The sequence below is a fragment of the Equus przewalskii genome, chromosome 17 (assembly GCF_037783145.1).
Source record: "Equus przewalskii isolate Varuska chromosome 17, EquPr2, whole genome shotgun sequence".
Classification (NCBI taxonomy): Eukaryota; Metazoa; Chordata; class Mammalia; order Perissodactyla; family Equidae; genus Equus; species Equus przewalskii.
The window spans coordinates 28,366,283-28,391,382 of NC_091847.1; the positions used below are offsets into that span (position 1 = coordinate 28,366,283).

General features: G+C 32.8%; 1 long non-coding RNA gene across 2 annotated transcripts in view; it reads left to right on the top strand.

Moving 5' to 3' along the window:
- Positions 1-25,100, top strand: part of LOC139076787 (uncharacterized) — a 159,552-nt gene that overhangs the window by 21,197 nt on the left and 113,255 nt on the right. The gene's annotated exons all lie outside the window — the stretch shown is intronic.

Consider the following 25,100-nt stretch of genomic DNA (forward strand, 5'->3'; position numbering starts at 1 on the left):
AAAATAGAGTCCAGCAATCTCAGGTGAAAGTTCTTGTCTGTTCGCTGAAGTGGAAGTCCTTAATGATGGAAAGATATTTGAAGAAAATTACTAGGTTCAATTACTTTAACCAAAACTAGTTCCTACAAAATATTAGCTTAACAATTGACTACACAGCACTTACGTATTAGTCAAACTCACCTACGGAAGAAAAGATTATAATTTCCCTTTGGTTTCTATTTCAATGTCTTTCCCATAGGAGTCCTTAATATATGTAAACATAACTATTTTAGAGTATTCCTTTTTTTATCCTTATAATGCCATAAAAATAACTGTATTTAAATGCATATAAGATTGAGTGAGGGCAAGAGTTCTGTCTTGATTATGGTTGTCTAAATAAATATTTTTGAGTTAATGAATGTATCATACAAAAATAATCAGTTGACTCAATCAATTCCCTAAACATATAAAACCAAGTTAACTGGACAATTCTGTTACAATGGACTAATATCTAACCACTGTGTAGTCAGTGTACATCAGTAATAGGCAATGGGTTGGCTACTGGCTACCTGCCTCCAAACTAGATGCTGCTTCTGTCTATGATCTGATTTCAAATAGGACTTTTGAGTTCATAAAAGAGGAGGAAGAGGAAAAAGCAGTGAAAAACCAAGATATACAAACAGAGAAAAACACTTTCCACAGCAACCAACTTTGACCAGGAGAGAAATCCTTTAACAATGTTTCACTCTGTGCAAATGGATTGTGGCGAGGAAAGAGGTTAGTGTAGGAGGCTGGGAATTGTCCAGGAGAATTGCCCTGTGGAAAGAATAATACCAAAGCCCTCTAGTCCCAGTCCATCCTAGTCTATAACGTTGCACCATCTTGCTGTTTTGGAAAACAAGGGTGACAGCACTGCCCCAGCCTGTACAATTTGTCCTTGCTTCTCTAAACAGTGATAACCCCACAACTGTATGGGAAGGGAGGTGCATAATGGAGAACTTTGGTCATTTTGGTACTCAGTGTCAAACACTGTCACATGATAAGCAGTCAGCAAGTGGGTTATGGGTAGAAATGCACAAATTCTAGCCACAGATCTGATCCTAATAGCTAAATTATCCTCATAAAGTTATGCGAACTATCTGAATATGTTTCTCTACCTGCAGAATAAAAATGGTAAAATCCATCTATCAGTGGTTCATGGATGCCAAAGAAAAGAGGCGAAGGCACTCTAAAAGAGTACAGAACACATGAAGTCTGAAAAATAAGAATACTCTCTCTATTTTGAATACACCCGTTCATTAATTTTTTATTCTACATTTTAGATAGCTTTAGTGAGGAATAAATAACACAGCATATAAACAGCACATAAATTTTGGTAAATTTTGACATATGTATGCACTTGTGAAAATATCACCACAATCAAGATAATAAACATGTCATCACCCCTAAATGCTCCCTCATGGCCCTTGATAATCCCTCCATCCTATCACTTCCCCTTCCCCCAGACAAACACTGAGCAACTCTACATCACCATAAATTAGTTTCCATTTTCTAGATTTCTGTATAAAGGAAATCTTATAGTATGTACTCCTTTTTTTCTTTTTTGCTCTGGCTTCTTGCACTCACCTAATTATTTTGAGATTCAGCCAAGTTTTAGCATGTGTCAATAGTTCATTACTTTTTATTGCTAAGTATATTCCTTTGCATGCACATACCACAATTTGTTTATGTCTTTAAACATTTATGGGAAATTGGGTTATTCCCATTTGGGGGCTATTTTAAACAAAGAAGATACAAACTGTTGGGCACAAATCTTTTTGTGGATGTGTGTTTGTCTCCAAACACACATTCTTTTGAGTAAATACCTGGAGTGGAATGCAGGGCAATATAGTAGGTATCTGTTTACTTTTTAAGAGATTACCCAGCTGTTTTCAAAGTAGTTGCACTGTTTTACATTTCCACCAGCACTATATGAGAGTTCTAGTTCCTCCACTTTCACACCAATGTCTGTGTGGTCAATATTTTTAATTTTGGCCATTCTCCTGGCTATGTGGTGAATTGGTAATTCTAATTTGCATGTCCTAACAATTTTGAACACCTTTTGACGTCTTTATTTGCCAGCTTTATACCTTCTTTGGTGAAATGTGTTTAAGTTGTTTTCACATTTTATTGGGTTGTTTGTTTTCTTATTATTGATTTTTGATAGTTCTGTATTTATTCTGGATGTAAGTCCTTTATCGCATACATCATTTGAAAAATATCTCCTCCCAGTTTGTGGCTCATCTTTTAATTCTCTTAATGTATCTTTGAAAGAGCAGAAATTTTTATTCAAAACTTTTAATCAAAATCAAAGCAAGTTGTTTTGTGGAAATTGATAAACTGATTGTAAATTCATAAGAGAATGCAAAGGCCTACAAGAACAAGAATAACATTAAAAGAACGCCAAAGGTTTAGCACTAACACTACCTTGTTTCAAGACTGATTTTTGAGTTATGGTATTCAAGACAGTGTACATTTGACGTAATACAAAGATAGTTCAATGAAACAGAATAAAATGTCCACAAAAGTTTCCACACAGTTATGGGCAGTTGATTTTTGAGAAATTTGAAACACAATGTAGTGAAGAAATCATAGTGTTTTCAACAAATGATGCTGGAAAAGTGAGTTTTCATATTCTCTTTAATAAGAACTTCAATCCGTAACTTGCACCATAAATAAAATTAACTCAAAACTACAAAATTTCTATAAGGATATTTCAGAGGAAAATGTATACCCTTGAGCTAGCAAAGATTTCTTAAATTCAACACCAAAACTACAATCTGTAAAAGAAGAAATTAATGCAATGGATTTATTAAAACTTAAAACCCCACATGTTAACATTTAGGTGATAAAAAGCTAGCATCAATTTTCTCAGCAACATTCTCCTATTGAAAATGGTGGGCAATCTCATATGTTAGAAAAAAAGGTGGCATTTTTTGTTACATTTATTCTTATTAGATATTCTGGAATTATTGTAAATAGTGTCCTAATTATTTGTTGCCAGAATATAGAAATATAGTATAATTGGTATTGTGTACAATAACCTTGCACAATTCACTTATTCTACTAGTTTGACTATAGATAGTTTGGATTTTCTATGGTCACAATGGAATCATCTATAAATAGTGTTGCTTTTTAATTTCAATTCTGATAAATTTTATTCCTTTTTAAAATTTATTATGCTGGTTAGGGCATAAAATATAATGTTGAATTTAAGCAGTGACAGTGGCCATCCATTATCCATAGAGTTAGTAGTGTATCTTGTTTTGCATACCTAGTTTTGGTAATTTGAGTCTTGTTTTTCTTTAGTAGCTTATTATTATTATAATATTATGACATTATTAGTAACTATTATTAGTTTATTAATTTTATTAGTATTTTCAAAGAACCAATTTTAACTTTACCAATATCTTCATTTTTTGTTTAATTTGTTTTATTTATTTCAGCTCTTCATTATTTCCTTCTGCATGTATTTTTTTAACTTCTTAAAAGTTAAATAGTTAGGGCATTGTTATTTTGCATATACCTGTTGGCTTTTTGCAAATCTTTTTTGAAAAAATGTCTGTTCAGATCCTTTGCCCATTTTGTAATTGACTTATTTGCTTTTATGCTATTGAGTTTTAGGAGTTCCTGTTATGTTTTGGATATCAACCTCATATCAGATATATGGTTTGCAAATATTTTCCTCCATTTTGTAGGTTGCCTCTTCACTCTATTGATTGTTTTCTTTGCTGTGCAGAAGCTTTTAGTTTGGTGTAGTCCATTTGTCTGTTTTTGCTTTTGTTGCCTGTGCTTTTGAGGTTATATCCAAGAAATCATTGCTGAGACCCTATGTTTTCTTCTGGGAGTTTTATCATTTCAGGTCTTACGTTTAAGTTTTTAATCCATTTTGAGGATTTTTGTGTGTGGTGTAAAATAAGGGTCCAATTTTGTTCTTTTGCATGTGGACATCCAGTTTTCCCAACATCATTTGTTGAAGAGACTATCCTTTCCCTATTGTGTATTCTTGGCACCTTTGTGAGAGATGAGTTGACCATATAGGCATGGGTTTACTTCTGGGCTCTCTATTCTGTTCCCCTGATTTATAATTTGAGGCTATGTGTCATTAGGCACATACCAATCTAGAACAGCTATGTCTTTCTAGTCTATTGACCCTTTTATCATTATGCCATGTTCCTCTTGTCTTAGTTTTCATCATCTGATATTAACATAGCTTCACTTTTTCCTTCATTTTAATGGTACATAATTTCCATATTTTATTTTCACTCTTTCTATGTTTATAATTTAAAACATTTTTCTTATAAAATTGGATATAGTTGGATTTTGTTTTTTTTAAATTTAATCTAACAATTTTCTTCTTTGAAATTGGAGTTTTTAGTATACTCATCTTTAATGGAATTACGTATAGGTTTGAGTCAAATCTACCATCATAGTCTTTGTTTCTATTTTTCCATTTGTTCTGCTTCCTTTTTCTTTCCATTCTTGCCTTTATTGGATTGACAAAGCTATTTTTTTCAAAACTCTATTTCTTCCTTCTTAACTTGTTAGTGATAGGTTATTTTATTATGCTTTTTGTGATTACAAAAAGAATGATTTTTAAGTACTTGTTCTCAAGACCTCTTTGCATTCTTCAAATTCTTCAGGTACTGAAAGAGCTTTCTTTTTTATGGGTTACATTTATACAAAATTACATGTTAGAAATTAAAATTAGGAACATTTAAAAGTGCATCGTTAGCAATTCATTTAAAATAATAGTAAAAATTCATTGCCTGTTAATATAAATAATATATCATTAAAAAATAAATATTTCCAAAAGAAAAAAATTAGAAAAATAGCATTATTTCATATTTTTGCAAATATCTTTGCTGCTTGATTTAAAGAAAGACAGCTAGATTCTTATATCTGATTCTCTATTCAGAGATACTTGTGATATTTTTTATTCAAATATGTACGGAAAATCTGGTCTCATAGAAACATGTAATTGGAAAAGGGAGGAGTATATTAATGGCCTTTTTAGATAATTGCATATATTTCCTTTGCAACTACTACAAATAATAGTTTCTTGAAGGTTAGTTGCAATGTGGAATCTGAAACCATATCAATATATTTTGCATATACTGTTATATTAGAATCCATTGGTCTATTTGCATTTTGAAAAGGTTAGTTTTACCATTGCATGCTTTGATAACGTGCATTAATCTTTCGTTAAATGTTGGTTTGCTGAGTTATGCATGTCTTTCAAATGTTGACACATTTCATTATATAATATACTAAAATTAATATTTGTAATTATCATTACAAATCTCATCAAAAAGTGTTTAAGTGTTGGGGATCTATAAAGTTCATGTTAATAGATACAAGTTTTGAATAATTCTAATTTTTTTAGAAGTTTAATTTTGTGAATGGCACAAACACTGTTAATTGTTTTCCTTGATGGGATTTAAGTGACAGGTCACTTGGTTTATTCTTAAACAAATGTCTGCCAAACACCAAGTTTGAATTTCCACATTTCCCTGTTAGTCAGTCTTTTGAGTAAAAGTAATGTTTAATAAAAAGTGGCTAGTTCAGCTTGCAACACAAATAATTGCACTTGCGTTTGATAGTTTCCTTGAGATAACCATCATACTTGGTGTGCAAGAGAGTAGCTTTGTGTAGGTTTCCCATTTCGTCACACAAGATATTAAGAATGTCTACTCAAGAGCATTCTTAAAACTGGTTTTTGTTTGTTTTCCTTTGAGAGTGTGAGAAGAATACAATGATTACTGATATCATTTGGTGCCACTGACGTGACTCAGACCAAAATATCAGCATTACTTTTGTGCAGAGTAAATGTTAATACAATGAAGAGAATAAATAAGGTCTTATAATTAGAAAAATAGCTCTGATATTTTGGATGCCCTATCCCCCACTCCCCAGAAGCCTGTCAGGGATGGCCCAGGAGTCATGGACACCACTTTGAAAACAGCTACGCAAACTCTACAACATGCATATTTGGCACATTAGAGTCAACTATTTACTAAATTTTGACATTATCCCAGACAATGCAAGGACTTTAAAATACTTTAACTCCATTTACCCCTCTGACTCCTTTTATGCTATTATTCTCATATATCTAAATACATATTTCTTTGCAAAACCTACAGAAGCTTGTTATTATTTTGTATAAGAAAACATTTATATAGATTTATCCACATATTTAGCATTTCCATTGTTCTTCATGTTTTGTTACATATTTGTACTTCTATCTGGAATCAATTTTCTTCTGTCTGAGGAACTTACTTTGAAGTTCCGTCTGCGTGAGCTCCAAAGAATGAATTCTCTGTTCTCACGTGTTTGGATACATCTCATTTTTTGCCTTTATTTTTATAGATTATTTTCACTGGAGGTAGAATATTAGGTTGTCATTTATTATTATTATTATTATTGTTGCTTATTATTATTTTCATATTTTAAAAATGTCATTCCATTGTCTTCTGCTTTGTGTCTTTCTCAATCCCATCTGGATACTGGCCCCTACTATCCAATTACTTCAAAGAGCCGTATTCTGTTTTTCTAGTTGTTCTTGGCAAGGCTTTTCTTCCTCATACAAGCTACTCCATCATAGCAGGAAACAGAATTTCTTTCTAATTCATTTTTAATTATAAACTAAAATTAGTGAAGAAACATTATATCTAATTCTAATTGCATTTAATTATTTTAAGTATTCACATACTTCAATATTTGTTTGACCTTGATTACTAGAAAATTAGAGGGGAAAGCAATCAGCTACATTTAATCCATCCACACATTTCTTCCTGTGGTTCTAAGGCAGAAAGCTGAAATTTGTCTTTGTGTCAGACTCTTGTACTTCAGAATGAATCATTTTGATAAACCCTCTTAGTCATGAATAAGTGAGCCAACTACCTTTGTATTGTTTTGGCAGCAGGCCCAAATATTTGTTGAGTAAGAAAAATGTCAATTCTTTATAGGACGTTAACTATTTTCATTATAGTGTGAAAGGTTATACCAGTTGAATAATGTGAAATGGGCATTTCAGCAGAGGGATAATTTGTATATTAAGAAGGAATCTTCAACATCCTACAGTGGGAGTCTGAGGAAGGAGACAGAGGGAAGTGAGGAGATGAATGTGGAGGAGCCCAGGGAAGAATGGGGCTATCAAGACACGGGAAAGAAGGAGAAACAGCCAAGAAGGACCTCCTCAGTGTACGGGAAAAACCAACAACTGCAGGGGAGCAGAAGTCCACGAAACAATTTTCAATATTCTGTTTCTTCATTTTAATTCCCTAATGATATTTTTCCAGAGAAACTATGGTACTGATCTTCCAAAGTATCATTCAATGCAGACATTTCAAGCAGCACAGAAAAGCAGAGATGAGGACACTGGATGTTGCCTGGGAGGGGCAGTTTGCAGCCAGAGGTGAAAACAAACATCAGATGTCTGCATTCCCTCGAGTTTCTGGAAGTTACTTGAGGAAGTTATTGGACCTGTTATGCTATTTCAGGAGACGACTTGAATTATTTTATTTTGATGCAAAAAGAAAAGATAACCTCAAAAGTATAGAAAACGTGGACATACTCAAGTTCCAATGTCTATGAAATAAGGACCAAATTAGAGAATTACATAGAAAAAGTTTCATAGGAGGACATTTTATACTTGAAGAAATAATTTAAAAATTCATGTGTGTAAAAAATACTAAAATATGCAATAATATACTGAACAGTGAATGTGCCTGACTCAATATTCATTTTTTCTATTTGTCTTATTACCACCAATAACAGAAAAACAAAGGATCTTTGATGACATGTTATACCTTTGAGAAAGTAGTTCATGTTGACGAGAAGTTCCCGCCTTTAACCTAGAGAGCTGCCTGGAATGAACAGGCCTCTGGTTACAACTTCTAATACATAAGTTAAGTAGATTTTTAGCTATGCTTTTTTCTGTGGAACTACAAAATGGCAAATCTCTAAAATTTGAAAACTTCAAAGCATTGTTGGAAATTGATTTATAGTGTAAAACTCCACATACTATGAGAAGGGAAGGTAAGTTTCCTTCTCTTTCATTCATTCTTTTTAAAAATGTCTGCAAACATTAAAGGAATTTTTGCAATTTGGAGAAATAGAGTGAAGCAAAATAATAATAGCATTTTTTCATTTGTTCAAAATCCTTTACCACTTTCCAACTACTGTATGCATATTATACTAAACCGCTGGAAGAACACAAAAGAAAGTCAACCAACTACTCGTTTCAATCTTATGTATACCATTTTGTAATGATTTGGCTATACTTTTTCATAAATGAACTAAAAAAACCAGTTTATTACTTAGTGTTAAAATATCATTATTTTATTCATTTAAATGTTCTAATTTTAAAACAAGGAAGCCTACCCTTCTCTCTTTTTTTCTCTTTCTATCTCAACAAGCATATATTTGTATGTATGTCAAATGTACATTAATCTAAATTTACATATTTATAAACCTATATGCCATATAAATACAAAAGGATATAGATATAACAAATATATAAAACTTCCATAGGTCCCAAATTTCTATAGTTTTATTTTCCGTTCGCAGCACATATTCAATTCAATATACTTATTAATCAACCATTAGAAATGTGTTGTGATGTTGAAACAGCCGTGGCCTTTGTTCCATGTCAGTTGTGTTGGCTTAGGCCGACACATAGCTACAAGGCATGACGGATCAAAGTAATTAAAGTTCCAATCATTTACCTTTCTATGTTCAATGTCAACTCAGCTAGCCTTCACCCTGAGTTCCTAGCATTTTAATATTGCCAGATGTGTGTGTGTGTGTGTTTGTGTGCACGCACACCCACATGTGTTTGTGCTTGTAAACAATATAAAAGGGCCATTGCTTTTTCTCTATTTAAAGAATGTGTCAGCATTTTCATTTTAAAGTTTACTTGTGTATTATTAAATTCCTTCAGCATTAGGCTTTTTTAAAATCTTGTCTTTCAATGAATTTACATTTCATTCAAATTTGGGACTGTCTTTGCCCTGGCATGTGAGATGAGAACCATCAGTGGGTAGAAGTCCATATACTTCTATCTATATCTATATCTATATTTATATCTATATCTGTATCTATAATTACAGATGCTGGGTAAAAGTTTGCATGGTCCTCTGATCAATCATTCTGCGTTAAGCTGGGTAAATACGAGTCCATCTATGAAAGTTGATTACATAATCAACTTCTTACAGATTTCTTAGACGAAGATATAGTTTACAATTTAAGTTTGTATCTCCAAGAGCCAGCTTTTCTAATTCAAGAAGGTAAATATAAAATACTGGATTTAGATTAAAGATCGAGTTTCCGTCAGAAGTTCACTCAAATCATATGATGTTCAATTTTGAAAATTAGCCAAGTTGATGGAGTCCAGGCAATCTTACACAGTACTATTTAATAATTTCTCTTCTCCAGATGATAGCACCGAAGACTTTAGCCAGATTTACATCTTAATGGTACAATCAACACCACATTAACACTTCCCATGGGAATCTATTCAATGACACCATTTAATGATCTTCATCCCCACCCCTTGGTTTTATACCTTGGCTTTATCTTGTTTGATCTTGCCCTAACATTTTTACCTTATCATCCTAAAATATGGTAATAAAACTTTTTAAATATTTGTCTTTATTCAGTTAGATGTCATTTGGCAAAGATCTCCATAATATTTTCTTTTTAATCGTTTCTATTTTTCATTTTTCGTTTGTTTGTTTACTGGCAGCTTAGATGGAAAGGAAGTATATTTCTAAAATATCTACTAAGAAAAAGAACCCAAACACTTTTCCATAGAAAAAAATTTAGTCTGTCTAATTGTATAACTATTATTTGGAAAGAATATTAGATCAGTGGAATTATTACTTTTACAAAGTATGTCAGTTAAAGAATTATATTCTTCACAGACTTATAGAAATAATAATGCAGCCATTGTTAGTATTTGATTAGTGTCAGGCATTAATTGCATTTTGTTGATTGATGGCTTTAGGATAATACATTTGTTCCAAGTTCCTACATGAAACGTTCTTTTGATCCTGAAAGTTATCCAGTTAGGATCTCCTGGCCTCTGGCATTCAGTTGCTAAAAGCAGCATGTTCTTTTAGCTGTGGATGCCACAGTATTTTAAAGCAGCCTGCCGTCAACACGACTCCGAGTCACGTGATCAATTAATAAGGCAGGATTCTTTTCATAGAGGTGCTTTGCCTTTTTAAAGTCATTGAAAGATTGCCAAATGCATTATTTTTGTTGCTTTATTACAGAGAATTCACTACAAATTGCCTGGCTTTTTAGTTAGGCTGACCTTTCTGGCCCATAAAAGGCAGCTGTAAAAGCTATATTTGTCAGACTTTTCATAAACCAATTGAATGTAGAGGGAAAAGATGGGGGATTGATAAATGGTACAGTGTATATGTGTGTGTGTGTGTCTGTCTAAATACATATTCTCTCTCTATCCATCTATCTATCTCACTTTGCAAAGTGTGGCTGTAAAAACAAAATTAAAATTATCACCTGTGTCACCATCATTCAGAAAATGAGGAATATTTTAATGAAAAATTGGAATAGACAATTTCAGAATAAACAAGCAGACTTTTGGAAATGTTGACACAGCAAACTTACTCAACAATATGTTTTAGAGTTTCTGTATTTTAAAGTAAAAAGTCCAATGTTACAATATTGGTCTGGGTATAAATTTGACAGTATATGAATCTGGATTTGATAAAATAGCAAGATAAAACATAAAAGCCTTAATTTTTACAGATACTTGTTTCATCATTGTATTTTAAACACATGGTCATCATTAAGAAAACTAGTCACATTTAAATTTTTGCAAAATGTGAAAAGCATTGCAAATTAAAAATATTCTTGGCAGAAAAAAATCTAAGAAAAAACCACCCATGTGATTCATAGCACTGGCTCTTTGCTGGTCCCTCTCTAGAACTTGTACCTTTTATTTCTTTTTCAATCCTTTATTTTATTGACCAGAACAGCCAACGCTGTGTTGCATAGCAAAGTTATAATGAGGATCTTATTTTGCACATATAGATGAAATTCCTCTGGGATTTTACTAGCGACTAAAATGAAGTTCTTGGTTTAAAGTAATGTGTCTTCATCACCTAAAGAAGATTTACATGGTCATTTACACATTTTTGTTAGGAATGTTTGTTGAATTTTATCAAATGTCAATTCTACATATATTCAAATATTTTTATGATTTTAATCAATATGTTCTAAATATATTAATATATTTTTTATCTTAGATCATCTTCATATGCTCAGGTTAAACTTGGATGTAGTGTAATGAGATGTTCCTACCATGGGAATCACTTTTCACTATCTTATTTAAGATTAAAGTATTTATTAATATTAGTGATTGGTCTATAGTTTTCTCTTGAATTTTTCCCTTAAATTTAAGGACTAAAATTATACTAATTTCATATAGTCCAGAGGAGTGTTCCCCATCTTTTTACGTCCTTATGAAGATAACAACAAACTCCTCTCTCTCTCCATTGTCCCAATTTTAATCGCTGTAAAATAAAGAATGAAAAATAGAAATGTGTAATAATACAAAGTAAAGTTAAATCTGACTATGATGAAGAAATCGAGGCTGATTTAATAAACTTAAACTTTCCCTTGTTGTACTTATATCAGCAACTAACATTTAGTACTGATAGTCTTCATGATTGCATCATGGTGTTGGTTGCTATGAGATAACTAGCAACATCAATACATAACATGAGAAACTAATCTGAGAAATGGTCCCAGATGACTTTCTTATTGGCACTTACTGTGTCCTGGGAATATGCCAATTCTTCCAAATATTTGTATATATTTATTAGAAGCAAAATTACATTTATTTTTAAGTTCTGCACAGACATTTGCACTTTCCATTTTAAGGATATAGCATTCCATATAGATTTAATATTCATTATCTCTGCTAACTTGCACCAATATATTGTATCTGCTAAATCTTACACTATTTTTAGGGCTAAACCTGCTTAAATATAACTTAAGGCATTTGTCCGTAACCTTTTTTTTTGTTGAAATCCTGGACACCACTGAGTATCTGATGCAAGTTCTTGACCTTTCAATAGGAAAAATAAATCAAGCCTACAATTGTATATTCAGTGTTAAGGTTTACATCAGTCCATTATAACTCATTGAGGGGCCCCAAGCTGAGAACCTGTGACCTAAGAAGCATTAAATATTTAAATGATCTTCAGGTGTTTTTGCTTTCAATTGGGTTAAATGAGAAAAGAGATTAAAATTTTATCCCAAATATACTTTTTATGCCATAGGTAATTAATAGCATAGTTTTTATTGCAAGTATATGAAAAACTTTGTCAAAGAAAGTGATATATTTCCATAATTAACACTTTTTGGTCTTAGAAATATAATAGAAATTCTCCTGGAATTGTAGAGATGAAAAGAACTACTTCTTTTTTTTTAATGTGTGATTTTATACCTCACCCAATCTTTGAAGTATGCATGCATTTATATATGAATGTGTAGTTGAATGTATGTATTTCTTGGTCATACTCCATCTACTTTAACAACTAGTTTGAAGTCACATTAAACCTGGCTGTGTGAAGAAGTGTTCCCTATATTTAGTTTGGCCTCTTTTTTTATTCTAGGAAAATGTTGAGATTCTACAAATCTGAAAGATTTTTATCTTGACTGATTTCTAAATTTAGATATCAGAATTTTTGTTATGTATACAAGTTGTATCTATATCTTACATAAAACAACAAATCACATCCACTTCCAAATGCAGTTACCTCTCTATATATAAATCTCATTTTCAAAAATACATTTTAAACTTCGGGGTAAGTAAGCAGATATTGCTACTTTGTTTTCTATGTGATGAGAAATGTAATCCCTCTTCTTTCCTTACACATACTCATACTCATACAGAAACACGCACGCACACATACAAACACACTACAGCTTCTGTAAATTCTGACATTTCTGTCAAACTTTCTGTTGACAATTTTTAGCAGGCGCATGTTAATAAAGGTGTGAATGCAGCAGAATATTGCTGAAGTTTGGAGAAGACAAGTCTGGAGACTGAAAGTACCAGAAAAGTATGCGTACACACCTCAGATCTATAGAAATCCGAGGATTGAAGCACTTGACCTTTCACAAAACCATTGAACTGGGAAACTCGGGACATGAAACAATCCTATTTAGCTGTCTTGGGACTGTAGGCCCCATCTGACTTGTGGGTTGTGAAGGAGATACGCTTCATCCTGATATATTTTTAGGTGCAGAGAATCAGTTATTGAGTGTGGACATTTGTGGGTTCTGTGCTACCTCTTGGTGTCTCTTACAGCAAAAGCCTTACTGCCTGCAGAATTTTAATCAGGGAAAACACTTAAAGCATTAGGTTTAACATTAGGAATATAAATAAGAAAAAGTAGTCATCAAGGAGTATCTGGATAAATCAATTTCTTTCAATATGTTTACCAGAATTATTTGCCCATTTCAAAGAAAAGTGATTTTTCCATTATTAATTGTGATATAAACTCAATTTTTCATTATATTTTAAGTGCATTGGGCAAAACATTTAAATAAATCCATGAGATTTCGGTTTCTTATACTTTATTTTTTCCCTGCATATTCTTAGGGGCCAAGATCTGATATGCATAGACAATTGGTTATTTGCTTCTTTAAAGTGATGGCCAATTGACTAATTCCAGAATCAATATTTTACTTGTGTTATAATGCTGCTCAAATTATTGCATGCTTCAAAAGAAAGACCACACTTTGGAAAATGGCCCTATGTAAATGAACCTGTGAAAATCTTACATCTTTCTGTGTATGCACAAATAACATATTAATGCCAGATTTTTTTCTAATTTCATGTAGAGAAAATTCAATATTATACCTAAATATACCATATATTTAAAATAGATTCCAATATGTTATGTACTCTTATATACTTCTAACATATGTCACTCAATATTCACATAGTGAAAAAAGAATATTTCTTAAACTAATTTCCCATCTCAGGGATGTCAAAACTCTAAAAGGAATAATGTTAACAAAATTATACTTAACACTGCTAAGTAAAAAGATGCAGGTAGATCCTGTGCCATCTGGAACTCCCAATGGATGGCTATAGACCCTTCCTCACTCAAACACACAGACACTCCTTCTCTCTATGGGAAACAGAAAACATCTGTTTGGTGTTCTGAAATGCTGCCAAGTATGCATTAGAGCAGGTAGCATCAGGTTAAACTGTGTAATCAAAAACAGCACTAATAGCATTTAGCATATACACACTTTTTAATGACCATGATGTTTCATGTCAAAGGAACTTTTAAATATTGTTTTTCAAACATTAGAATTACAAGCATTTTGAACATCTTTGGAAGAAAAACATACTGATAAGAGGAACTTCATTGAAATATTCAGAAAGTTTTCAGTAGTAATTACAACTTTCTTTAATTAGATTCTCCAGCTTTTATATTTCCATCCCTCTTATTTTTTCTTTGCTTTTGAACATACAGTCTCTCAAATTTTTTTTTAGATCATACGGAATAAACTTTGTACCAATGCATTATTTACAAGTTTTCCTCCATTTTCTTGCCCATTCAGTATAAGAATATAAATTTTGAAATCTATGGCAGCATTTCTTCAAGTATAATGACTATAAATGGTACCATATAACTCATAAATAATTGCTCTCAAGGAAAACTATGTAACTTAAAATGTTACAAATAAATTGATGTACACCAAAATATTTATCAGACTGCCAAAATGCATAGGTACAAACTTATTTTTAAGAAGTATATTCATTTACAAGACTACACCAATATCACAAATCAAAAAGAGTCTGATTGTATTATTAAAGACTAAGGAGTTCTCCTAATTTTTAAGATGTCTGCATATATGTTTTTATATTTGTGGTTGAATCAGAAGTATAAAGTTAAAATATTTGTACTTTTTCCTTTTACTTTAGTAGATATCCAACTATAATGTTGTGTTTATTATCATCTTGAAGAGCCATAAAAATTCTATCAATAGTTATTAATTTATTGATCAAATATTGTATTTTTATTTTGATATACTTCAAAGTTTTAGAAACTCAGAATTAGTCAGAAGTGGTCTGACATATCTTTTTCCACATTTTTATACTTAAAGATATTTTCTATCAATGATTATTTTTAAAGTTTTCCAAATATATTTCCTAAACAAAGAAATTATCTTTTACAGTCTTCAATATGTTTGGAGCACTTCTGGAACGGCAGCCTGATGAGCTACACAGATTTCTCCCCAGTAAAACAACCATAATTGGTGAAAATTATGTTAAAAAATATAAAAAGCATTGAAAGCCTCTGGAAACTGTCCTAATGTCATAGTGGAAATGGAGAAATATGTATTTAGGGTAAGCTTCTAAAGATATATAAGATTGAGAGTCTGTGGGATTTAAGCCACTGAGCCTCTCCCTTTCCCTCCTCCTTTTCCCTACTCAGTGGGATCAAAGCTCTGCTCCTGTTGGATGCAGCCAAGAATACAGAACTCCTTTTCCTTCCAGTCACTGTCCAGGACTATGGTATCTCCCTGGGAGAGGCAGGCTGCAAGTAGTTCTCTTCCCTCAACCCAGCTTCATTTTGCAGAAGCTCTATTTTAAAGAAAAGTAGCCGAGGTTTGGAGCTCCCTTCCTTTACCTCACCTCCATTTGTAGGGTAGAAGCTCTACCCCTGAGCAGCAAAACTGGAACCCCAATTACCTTCATCCTGGTTCACAGATGTTCCACTTCAGAAGAGGCAAACTAAGAAGACCGCAGGCTAGTGCTCATGCTCAGTACCCTGTTAGTAAGGCAGCGGAGTTACTCTGAGAAAATTGGGCCAAATTTTTAGTGAGATTGAATAAGAAAAGAGAAAAGACTCAACATACTATGATCAAGAATTTAAGGGTAGACATTACTACCAATGTTACAGAAAACAAAAGGATTGTAAGAGAGTACAGTACACAGCTGAATACTAATCCATTAGCTAACTTAGATAAAATGGACAACTTCCTATAAAGATACAAACTCTGACAACTGACTTAAGAAATAGAAAATCTGAATAGACCTAAAACAAGTACAAATATTGAATTAGAAATATCAGAATTTCACACAAAGAAGAGCCCTGGCCTAGATGACTTCGCTGGTAAATTTTACCAAATATTTAGTGAATTATTCATAGTAATTCTTCACAAACTCTTTCAAAAAATAGAAGAAGAAGAAACACATCACAACTCATCCATTAAGGTCAATATTACTCTGAAACCAAAACCAGACAAAGACATGGTAAGAAAAGAAAAATACAGGCTAATATCCCTTCAGATATGGATGCAAAAAATCTCAATAAAATACTAGCAAGTGAATCCAGCAACATGCAAAAATGATTATATACCATTTAACATAGCAATATAAAATCAGTTTAACATCAGAAAATCAATTAATATAGTACACCATTTCAATAGAATAAAGGACAAGATTCACATTATCATCTCAATATGTTTTGAAAAAGCATTGATAAAATCCAACACTCCTTCATGATAAAAGCATTCAACAAACTAGGAATAAAAGGGAATTTCTTCAGCTTGATAAAGGTCACTTACAAAAAATCCACAGCTAACATCCCCCCTAATGTTGAAAGATGGAATGCTTTTCCACTAAGATCATGAAAAGACAAGGATTAGATAATTAGTAATAAAAAAATGACATCTAGATTGGAAAGGCAGAAGTAAAAAAATCTCTATTTGCAGTTGAATGTGATTGTATGTATAGAAAATCCTAAGGAGTCTTGTAAAAATCTATTAAAACTAATAAAGTCATTTAGCAAGGTTGATCGATGCAAGATCAATATACAAAAGTTAATTGCATTTCTATACATAAGCAATGCACAGTCTGAAGTAAAACTAGGACATTTACAGTATATTTATACATTTACAATAGAATAAAAAATGCAATATTTGAAGATATATAACAAAAGAAGTACAAAACTTGTATTCTGAAAACTACAAACACCGCTGATAGAAACTTTAAGTCCTAAATAAAATAGAAGACATACCACGTTCACACATGGGAAGACTTGATATTGTTAAGGCCCTACTACCCAAATGGATCTACTAATTTAATACAAGCCATAGCAAAGTCCCAGCTGCTGCTTTGTAGAAATTAAAAAGCTTATCGTAAAACTCATGTGGAGATGCAAGGGGCCTCCCTCTTCCCCATAAAATAATAATCTTGAAAAAGAAGTACAAAATTTGAGGACACAAACTTACTAATTTGTAAATTTACTTCCCAGCTACAATAATCACAACAATGTTGTACTGTGGTAAGAATAGACATATAGATCAATGAAATAGATTATAGAATCGAGGGTGCAGAAATAAACTCTCATATTTACAATCAGTTGATTTTCCACAAGGCTGCCAAGAAATTTAGTGAGAGAAAGAATAGTATTATCATAAAATGGTGGTGGACCCCTACATCACACCACATACAAAACCTGACTCAAAATGGAACATGGATCTAAACGTAAGAGCTGAAACTATAAAACTCAGAAGAAAACATATGAGTCAGTCTTCATAACCTTGTGGTAGGCAAAGCCTTGTTAGATACAACATCAAAAGCATAAGCAACAAAAGAAAAAAACATAAATTAGATTTCATCAAAATTAAGAACATTTATGCTGCAAACAGTACCGTCTTGCAAACAAAGACAATCCAGAGAATGACAAAAAACATTTGAAACTTTCAGATCCAGTAAAATATTTGTATCCAGAAGACAAAGAACTCTTGCAACTCAAGGTTTAAAAGACAAAAAAAAGAAGAACAATTAAATAATGAAGAAAGAATTTGAATAGATATTTCTCCAGAGAAAATATGCAGATGACCAATAAGTACATGAAAAGATGGTCAACATCATTGGCAACCAGAGAAATGCAAATAAAAACCATAATGCCATGCCATTCTACGTCCACGAGGATGGCTATAATCCAAAAGACAGAAACAAACAAGTATTGACAAGGATGTGGAGAATTTGAAATTTCATTCATTGATGATGGCCACTTTGGAAAACAGTTAGACGGTTCTTCAAAATATAAAATATGGAGCTACTCTATGACCCAGCAATTCTACTCCTGGGCATATGCTTAAGAGGAATGATAACCTGTGTTCACACAAAAACATATGTATTTTGTTCACACAAAAATATTGTATGCATATGTTCATAGAAGCATTATTCAAAATAGCCAATAGTGGAAACAACCCAAATTACCATCTAGTAATGAATAGATAAATAAAATGTTATCTACATCTATATGATGGAAAGTTATTTGGCAATGAAAAGGGATGAAGTATTGACAGAAAACAGGATATGGATGATTCTTGAAAATATTATGCTAAGTGAAAGAAGCCAGGTACAAAAGAACTTATTTTGTATGATTCTAGATACGTGAACTGTCCAGACTAGAGAAGTCCATAGAGAGAAAATAAATTAGTGGTTTTCTACAACTGGCCAGAGAGGGCAGTTGAAACTGACTGCTAAAGGGTGTAAGAATTTTGAGGGAGGGTAATGAAAATGTTCTCAAATTGTTTGTAGTGATGGTTACACTCTAAGAAAATCTTGTAATAAATATGGTTCACAATATTTGTAATGGCGCAATGGAGTCTTTCTCTGCACATTTATTTACTTTTTATTCATTGCTATCCAAGATGAGGCCATGTTCTGTCACTGTTTTCAGTAGTTTCGTTGTGGCACTGAAAATCCACTATGGTCTTGGTGATTGAAAAAGTGCTTTGTATTTGGGACTATGTGTAAATGTTTTAAACCTTCTTTACGGATAAAGATACCGTGGCATTGTTTTAGGTTACCCGGACTGCCGTAACAAATCACCACAAACTTGGCGGCTTCAAACAATGGAAATTTATTCTCTCACAGTTTTGGAGGCCAGAGGACTGAAATCAAGGTATTGGCAGGGTCACGATCTCTCTGAAGCCTGTGGAGAATGATCCTTGCCTCCTCCAGCTTCTGCTGGCCCATGGCATTCCATGACTTGTGGCAGCATGGCTACAATTTCTGCCTCCGTTTTCACATGACCTTCTACTTTGTCTCTCTGTGTCCTCTCCTCTTCTTATAAAGACACCACTCATTGGATTTAGGACCCATGATAAAGCCAGAATGACTTAATCTCTAGATTCCTAACTATTTACAACTGTGAAGACCCTATTTCCAAATACAGTCACATTCTGAAGTTTCCAGTGGACAGGAATTTAGGGGGAAACTATTCAATTACGACATGCATGAAAATTTAAGTAGTATAAATTGCATAAGTCAGAAACACTGGTTTGAATAATTTTCCACCCTTTACTGGCTGTGGGATTATGGGCGAAATACTTAAACATGAATCCCAGGATTCTCGTTGGAGGTTGAAAAATAATGATAATGATTCCTATCACACAAAGCAGTATGAAAATTAGAAATTATGCATATAAATGGCCTAAATACTCTGACTTGGAATATTTGATAAATGGAAATTAAAAAAATAACTTGTCCAAAGTAAAATTTTAATCATAAGCAGTGGATAAAGGCTTTAAATTCAAGTGTTTCTGACTCAAAAAGCTCTTTCCCACAGATTTTATCCTCCTAGCACATGTGGAATTGCATTAAAATGTTAAGTCTACTAGGGTACTGTTCAGATGAGATCATTTTAAGTAAAGTATGTTTATATGTTTATATTAATATTAGCCATGGTTTGTGGTTATTCCATTTAGGATAAGTTGTTAATGGCCTCTGACTCAACTTTCGCATTAATAGGGCAAAGTGCCTATCATATGTAACCCAACTGGAGGGCTTCCAGAACCGCAAACCATGAAGGATTCTGAGGAATCTCTTACAAGGAAAGTATATAGTAAAATGGTGATTAAAAATAAGAATTAAAATGAAAACACAATTTAAAAAAATAGGAATCTCTATCATCCTACAATGTCTTTAGTTAGGAAGTTTTAAAATACATTTGTTCAGAGGGTTACAATTAAGGCAATTGAATTAGATATTAAATTGCAATATTTGCGACAACTGAATTCAATTAATAATTGTTTTGGGATAATTGGCATACCCATTGGTTCATTTCTGAATATGCATATTTTATAATTTTGTTAATCAAATAATTTTACAATTTCTTTTGCTTCTTTGTTCTTCATATTCTCATTTTTAAAGAACATATTTCTTGAATTTCGAGATTCAGTAAAAGAGACTTCATTTAATATTGTTCTTTTTCACACATTGAAATATTATATGGTTGCTAAAATGAACTAAATCAACATGTATGAACATGAATAAGATTCAGGAACTTAAGTTGATTGGCACAAACAAGCTGCAAAAGGAATTACATACATTTGATAAGAAAACCACAATGCTACATATTGTTTATGTTTATAAAACTTATGTATTAAAAGTATGAAACATGAATCAGATTAAGGACACCAATGTCATAGTAACAATTACCTCTGAGAAGGTCAGGTTGGGAAAGCACTGGGGGCGTATGTGTTTTAGCTACTAATATTTTATTTGATAGCAAGAGAGAGAGTTGAAGAAAATACGACAAAGTATTAACTGCTCTCTGCTATACTGTTTTCTGTATATTATATATATATGATCATTTTTAAAATGTAACATTGATTTGATCATCAAATTAAGGCAAATCTGCTGACAGAGTTCCTGTCTAATGAAAACAAAACAAGCAAAAACAAAATGCCAAGATAAAACATGTAATAAGTACCAACCCAAACCAAAGATATGTCTTCTTCTGTTAAAAGTTTACAAACACAATGAGACAAATCCTTTGCTGCATTTTTTGAAAAAGAGAAAAATTCCACCGATTTTCGTAAGCCTTTTGTTCCATCTTCCTCTTCCTTCTCCACCCTTGCAGTCTTACCCTTGTTTAGAGCAGAAGCTGGTCTGCTACAAGCCCAGTCACCAGCACCACTAATCTCAGAGAGAACCCTGACTGCAGGTGACATGACGCTTTGCATTCAGAAGTTAGTGCCGTTAGTTGACTGACCTCCCCTGTGTGACTGGGTGTTTGCACAAACACTGCTGTAGAACTTCATCTGTGGACATGAGGCTACTTTAACATGAAAGATTTTACATTTTGCGAAAAAAATGAGAGGGTGAGCTATATAGGAAAGTGAAGAGGTTTTGCCAATTTGGGACTTAGGAAGTATTGCGGACTGAATGTTTGTGTCCCCCTAAATTCGTATGTTGAAATCCTACCCCGCAATATGATGGTATTAGAGTATGGAGTCTTTGGAGGTAATTTGGATTAGCTGAGATCATGAGGATGGAAGTGTCACATATGGGATTAGTACCCTTATAGAAGCCAGAGAGAGTTTGGTTCCTTCTCTGCTCCCCGCCGCGTGAGGACACAGTAAGTGGGCAGTCTGAAACCTGGAAGCGGGCTCTGCCAGAACGCAACCATGTGGGCACCCTGATCTTGGACTTCCACCCTCCAGAATTGTGAGAAATAAATTTCTCTTGCTTATAACCCACCAAATCTATGGTATTTTTGTTATAGCAGCCCAAGCTGACTGAGACAGGAAGTATAGAAAATATACCCCTAACTATAGTCTCTAAATGATAATCTCAAACAATTTCGATCAAATGTCTCTCATTTCTACAGAGAACTAAATTAAAGAATGAAGTTTACATCGTCTAAATCCATTTAGCCAGGCATGGAGAATCATGCTTGGAAAAGGAACTATTAAAGGAAGGTAGATTATAGAATTTCTATTTGTTTAAATATTAAAATAATAAATTACTGATCATATTAGAAGGTGTAACATCCACTTTCCTGTTACAGAATTTGGGCCTCAAAGCTAATAGAGGGCTGTGTCTTTTCACTTAGGCAATAATCCTGCAACTGGGAAGCTAATCCTAGTTGCTGGGAATGTATGTCTGAACTATAAATTAATGGATTAACCAGCTTAGGTTATTTGCAACTTTTGAATCTCTGCTGTTAGTTTTGTGTGCTAACAAAGAAGAATTTGATCAAATTAAGAATATCAAATTTATTTTACACCACTTATTTAAAAATAATTGCCTGCATCTATTTTGATATATTGATGCTATACAGAAACAGGTGCCAAAATTGTTGCTTTAATTAACTGCTCAGCCATATATGTGTGTGTATATATATATGTATGCATTTATATGTGTATATATTTAGTTTATATAAAATAGTGTTATATATATAATGTCTCTATAGTGATATGACTTATTTGCTTTTGTAATTTACAATTGTTTCAAGAGGATAACAGTCTTGATTTATTAAAAAAACTTGATTTGATTAGTATTTGCATTAAAGTTCTAATCTCACTGAGTAGTTTTATATTGAAACAAGAAAATATTATTTAATAATTGAAATAAACCTATGAACATTTAGAGACTAGTCACAAGACCTAATTTAGAATGACCTTGGATTAATTAATTTTCACATTTTCTGTGTCTGCTAAAAGTTAACCTCATCCTGAGTGGGAAGAAAAGTGGAGGAAGGCATAGAGGTACAGGTTGGCCACTTTGGGTCCTTAGGGAAATCTGCTGAGCTAATGAAAATGTTTACCATGCCAGCTCTAATTTCCTTTCAAATTGCTTTTAAAGATGTTTTCTTGAACTACTGCCTGTTAAATCTAAGATTTTGGAAAACCATTTGAAGGCTATTTTATGAGGATTTAAAATATCACCCCCCATCCATGCCTTCTTTTTGATCTAGCAAATATCATAACTTATATAATACAAAATATACCTAATAAGCCTATGGTTTCTAGATCACTGTTACTATCGTAACATTTTTCTTTGTATTTTCTTCCTCTGAAGAATTTGAGAAGCACAAATATACATAATTTGATATTTTCAATGGATTTTTAACCTTTTGCCTTATAGTCTAAGACAGGCATTTTTATAACAAATACATTTAAATTTCATGTTTTATAATGCTTTCTTTTTAGGATCAATACATTAGCTTTAAAAACACCTGACTATGTGAACTAATAAATCACGTATTAGAATTATAATTGTACCACCATAGGACATTGAGACAAATAAACATGGCAGAAAGGAACTTAACCCACCTCCACACATTGACTGACTGACTCTGATATTGCTCTCACTTCCCCCCACACTGGTTCTCTCATGGTTCCTCAAACACACCAACTCCTTCCAGTTTCAGGACTTTTCATATGCACTTACCCCTGCCTGGAATACTCTTCACATGGCCGTATATTCAAATTAACCCGTCTCCCTCAACTTTTATATCTCACTTAAAATGGCACACTTCGCTGGAGAAAACTTCCATAACCACCTGGCACTTGTCACTGTCTGAAATGACTTATTTCTTCATCTTCTTATTGTATGCCTTTCCTTCCCTGCCAGCCACCCTCTCCTGCCCAACTAGAATAGACTTAAGGAAAGCAAGCATGCTGCCCCGTATCCACTGCTCTATTTCTAGGAACTGAAGCAATACTTGGCACGTACCAGGAGCTCAATAAATATTGTTGACTTATGGAATAATTTTTTAATAGCAATAGATTATTATATTATTAAATAAACTTAAACATTACCTCTTTTGCTTTACTTACTCATAATACTTATTTTTCTAATTTGCTTCTATATTTCTCGTATATAAATTTAAGCAGACATGTAGAGACAAGAAATGATGTTATATAGATTCCATTCTACTTTATTTACATTTTAGTCATAGAGACAAAAGACCAGATAGTACCTTATATTTTCTTAAAGTTATGCCAGCTAAAAATCAAAGGTGAGACTAGAATTTGCTCTCTACCAGTCCTGGTTAGAAAGCTAAATGAATCCTTCTACCTGTTTTTTAAAAAGAGTAGTCAAATAGTAAAGATGGCATTGGATTCAAAAGAACTGACTTCCGATCTCTGCTGCATCTCTTCCTAGCAGTGGGATCCCGACATCTAACTATTCTGAGATTCAGATGCCATAAATGGAAATCATAGCATTACTTCAAGGCTTAAGTAAGAAAATATATTCAAAGTGCCTAGTAGAGTCCCTGATAATGAATAGTCTCTAAATATATCATATTTTGCTGCCACCAGTAACCAGTTAACTAGTGAGGTAATTGGTATGATTCTTGTGGTTCTAGCTGATTGACGTCAAGTATTGCAACATTCTCCTTCCAAATCTCTTCTCTATTACAAAACCAGGAATATTACTTGTCATTGCCTCAGGTTATGCCACTTGAATGCTCATAGTTACCTTCGTGGCTTCATTATAGCACCATGAAATCCTTAAATTAAATAGAAGTAGAAGGAATGAAGATGATTGTTCATTAATTACTTCACTTCTTGTTTATTAGCACTTTGTTTTTGCCTCATTAAATTTCAATCAAAACTACAACTGAAAGTAAGAAAAGGTAGTGTTTCCCATTCTATGGGAAACTGGGGGAGGTTACCTGAACAAACCCTCTTCTAGTTGCCTGAAAAAAGATGCTTACATTGTCAGTTCTTCAATCTTCCCGACCTTTAAACCTCCATTAAATGCTGTGAAGTAGCGAGTAAAACCTAAATCTTCCACAGAAAGAGTTATGAGAACATCAACACTTGATAAATTACTTCCTAATTATGCAATACTACTATTGTCTCTTTGTTGGACCAGTGAAATATATGGCTGAAATAGAGATCAATTAAAGTAAGGTGCAGAACAAGTGAATCTAAAAGGTGTGACACTTAATATGAGTTTCAGAATTTCTGAATGAATGTAAGTATTCTTACACTGAATACAAATACTTAGAAGGAAAGAGGAGGTTTCTATTTTTTTCTGCTAAGATGAGGTATATTCATAACCTTCTACCTCTTAAAGGCCCATATCTTTATTTTTGCTTATAAGATCATGTGTGATGTTCACAACTGGCAAGATCAACTGGTAAAGAGTCATTACCTAGTAAATCACTGTTTCTCTGAATTCCAGGCTCATGGGGTAAGAGTGGTTTTAAGTTGGGAGAGGAAAGAATCAAGCAAGCAGTGTAGATAATGATTTAGTG